Consider the following 4,297-nt stretch of genomic DNA (forward strand, 5'->3'; position numbering starts at 1 on the left):
AACCCTAAATATAAAAAAAATTTTTTTTTTTTTAATAAGCAACAAAAAGCTTAAAGAAAAGAGGCCTTGAGCCAAAAAGTGTAGAAAGAAAAAAAGGCAAAAAGGCCTAAGTGGAAAAAAGGGCAAAAAAGCCTAAGAGGGAAATTCAAAGATCTAAGTGAACTAAGTGAACTACTAAATAATAAACCTTGTGTTCTTGTAAGTATAATCTATACACGCAACATTTTTTGATTATTTATAGATGGAGAAACTCAGAACCAATGTGACCAACCTAACCGGGGCCGTCCATGCCCTGCTAGAGAAGATGAAGACGCTTGAAAGGCGCGTCATGGAAATTGATAGTGCCAGAAATACACTCAACACACCACCTCAATCCAACGAGGTGGAAGAAGTGGTGGCACAAGCCCCCGTAACCGAGGCGGACTTACGCGACATAAGTCGTCTGCCTGATTGTGTCAAACTTCAGATTTTTGATGGGAGCCCGGTACACTACGTGTCCTGGGTACATTCCGTGGAAGCAATCCTTTCGGATTTTGCTGTAGTGAAAGGGAAACCCCTTTACCGCGCCATATTGCAGCACATTCGTCAAAAAGTGCGTGGTGCGGCAGATTCTGCCTTGGTTTCTTACAATATCTTTGACAACAATTGGCCAAAGATAAAGGAGTGTCTCTCATTGCATTACGCGGACAAGCGTGATATCCGCACCCTAGAACATCAGCTGCATCAACTGCAGCAGAGAGGTTCTAGAATTGATGAGTTTTATGCTAAAGTAAACCATCAATTCTCATTGATAATTAATAAATTAAAGACCGAGTCCTACACGGACGAAACTGTAAGGGTTCTTGTGGACACTTACAGAAATAGAGCGCTTGACGTCTTCATTCGTGGGCTAAATGGGGACCTTCCAGAATGCTCCTTGTCCAACGCCCCAAGACTCTCCCTGAGGCCTATTCGGCTTGCTTGGAACTTCAGAACGTCATCTATCGAAATTTTTCACTACATTCCAACCAGAGTAACAACCGCGTAGTTGTCCCTATTAATAATATAAATGAAGCTAGACATTCTTTCGAAGCTAAACCACCGGCGGTCCCTCCACGACCCACCTGGCGTCAACAGGATCGCAAGCCACAGTATGGCAATAACCAACGTTTTTCAGGAAATAATCGCTCTCCATCAACTAATCCAGTTAAACCCCCCCCCCCCCCCCCCCGTCGAAAAAATGGAGGTCGACGGCTCTACCCAATCACGAACCGTGAATTATATGTATCGCCCTAATCCTTTTAAACGGGCGGCAAGCTCGGAGAACTTTCCAAGGAAACAGCAGAGGCTCTTCCATTCCACCACCGGCACTACCGATGACGATACTAAAACCGAAGATGAGGCAGGAAGTCAAGAAGAAGGGGATTTTCTTTCAGAGGGCCATCTAGCGTACCATACCTAGAGTACACGCTCCCTGACGGTCGCATCCTAGACTTCCTTATTGACACAGGTGCAAATAAAAATTTTATAAGTGAATCGGTTGCGACTGGAGGTGACCCTGTAGATGAGGTATTTAATGTGAATTCTGAATAACAAAAAAATAGGATTGAGATTTTTTAAAGATATAGGATTCCCTTCTAAAATAGTGTTCTTCGTCCTGCCAGGACTTAAGTCATTCGCCGGCATTATTGGCGATGATACGTTAAGGATGTTAGGAGCCATTGTTGACAGGAAAAACAATCACCTTAAAGTCAATGACTTTAACTTGCCTTTAAAGGCCAAAGTTTCTGACCAGGTTAATTATTCCATGGGTAAAGATGTCTCTGACGACACTAGACAACAGGTAGACCAATTATTGGAAAAATATTCGGACCTTTTCCTTCCCCTTAACGGTAACGAACTTGTAGACACAAGTGTCCGAGCCGAAATACGGACAACCACTCCTGAACGTATCTATAGTAAGAGCTATCCTTACCCAGAGTGCATGAGAGAAGAAGTAGATAGACAAATAAATGAGCTGCTTGATGAAGGGGTAATACGGCCATCCAAAAGTCCTTACAATTCCCCGATTTGGGTGGTGCCGAAAAAACCGAAACCAAATGGGGAGAAACAGTATCGCATGGTGGTGGACTATAAGCGGCTGAACGCTGTTACGATAGCTGACACCTATCCCATCCCTGATATAAACGCAACGTTATGTAGCCTTGGCAAAGCCGACTTTTATACAACGATCGATTTGACCTCCGGATTCCACCAAATTCCAATGACGGATTCTGACATCCCGAAGACTGCCTCCTCCACGATGAACGGCAAATATGAATTCTTTCGCTTGCCGTTCGGTCTGAAAAATGCGCCTGCCATATTCCAGAGAATGATAGACGATGTCCTGAAAATGTACATCGGGAAAATATGTTACGTCTACATTGACGACATAATAGTATTCGGTAGGGACGCAAAAGAACACCTTGATAACGTGAAGAAAGTCTTCGCAACACTCCTAGAAGCGAATCTGAAGGTAAATCTAGAAAAGACGTGTTTCTTCGAAAAGGAAGTTGAATTCCTTGGCTACATAATTACTCCCGATGGAGTACGCGCTGACCCGAAAAAGGTGGAAGCTATAAAGCTTATTTCACCTCCTGAAAATTTGAAGGACTTGAAGAGTTTCTTGGGTATGACCTCATACTACAGGAAATTCATTAGGGACTATGCCAAGGTCGCAAAGCCATTGACCAATCTTACACGCGGCGAACATGCTCAAGTAAAAGCTAACGCATCTAGGAAAGTAGCTATTGAATTAGACCGCAGTGCCCTAGAGGCCTTCCATGAGTTAAAACAACTATTGGTATCTGCGGATGTCCTGGCGTTTCCTGATTTCGCCAAACCATTTAACCTCACAACCGATGCCTCGAACTATGCCAGTCGGGCAGTCCTCTCACAAGGAACGATTGGCGAGGACAAACCTATAGCCTATATTTCGCGATCCTTGAACAAATGCGAAGAAAATTACGCCACCAATGAGAAGGAGCTCCTCGCTATAGTTTGGCCACTCGACAATCTGCGCTCCTATCTATATCGTGCCAAAAAGATTAGAATATACACCGACCATCAGCCATTAACGTTTTCCCTGAGTTTCAGGAACTACAATGCCAAGCTAAAACGATGGAAAGCAAGGATTGAGGAGTACAATTGCGAACTAATCTACAAACCAGGAAAATCGAACTTGGTTGCCGATGCTCTTTCTCGCCTCAAAACTGAAGTCAACGCGTTGACCGATTCAGTTGTTGCTCAGCCCCCATCCGTTTCAGATCAAGATCCCGCAACAAATGCTAATCCTAACATAGAGCCCGAAATTGACACTGCCACACAAGCTACAATGCATTCTGCTGATCAGGACAATTCTGAGCTTATACCACACGTGGAAGCTCCGATCAATGTATTTAGGAACCAAATCATTTTTAGGGAAGGGGATAGGCCTCGATGCCTTGAGGAACCACATCAAGTCTACCGAAGGTTTTATGTCTCATTACCGGAACACGATGCAGATGCATTGACCGCAATCCTCAAGGAAGTATTGAACCCAAATGTTATTAACGGTATAAAGATTCCCGAAAGATTTCTTGGGTTGTTACAAGATGTCTATGTCAACAACTTTCAAAGATATCGAGTAAGGATAACCCAGAGGATTGTGGAAGATGTTATGGCTGCAGACAGGGTTTTCGAAATAATTGAGAATGAACACAAAAGAGTGCATAGAAACCCTTGTGAAAATCGACTCCAAATACTGGAGGAATATTATTTTCCTGCAATGGCTAGGCAAATACGAGACTACGTGAGGCAGTGCGATACCTGCAAATTAAACAAGTACGACAGGCATCCTGCAAAACCGTTCCTTCAACCTACCCCAATACCAGGTTATCCTTGCGAAATCCTACACATCGACCTTTTCGAAATAGATCAATAAGTTCACAAAATTTGCTAAGCTATTTCCTAGAACAAATCTTCGGTTCACCTGCGAAAGAAACTTACTGATCTCCTGCACTATTTCTCTGTACCGAAAATATTAGTCATGGACAACGAAAGGGGATTTTTAACGCCCCTTGTTTTAAATTATATCCGATCCCTTGGAATAGAAATTTACCAAACTCCCACACAAAGAAGTGAAAGTAATGGTCAGGTTGAGCGTTTGCATTCAACACTAATAGAGATATACCGCTGTATTTCGGGCGAGTTTAACAGATTAACTCCAAAGGAGCGCATTTCAATAGCAGTGGATTTACTTCTCATTTCTTATGTACCAATTTTTTCAGTGTTGGTTTTG

Source organism: Rhagoletis pomonella, unplaced genomic scaffold, assembly GCF_013731165.1.
Source record: "Rhagoletis pomonella isolate Grant_MI unplaced genomic scaffold, Rhpom_1.0 Rhpom_scaffold_00025, whole genome shotgun sequence".
Taxonomy (NCBI): domain Eukaryota; kingdom Metazoa; phylum Arthropoda; class Insecta; order Diptera; family Tephritidae; genus Rhagoletis; species Rhagoletis pomonella.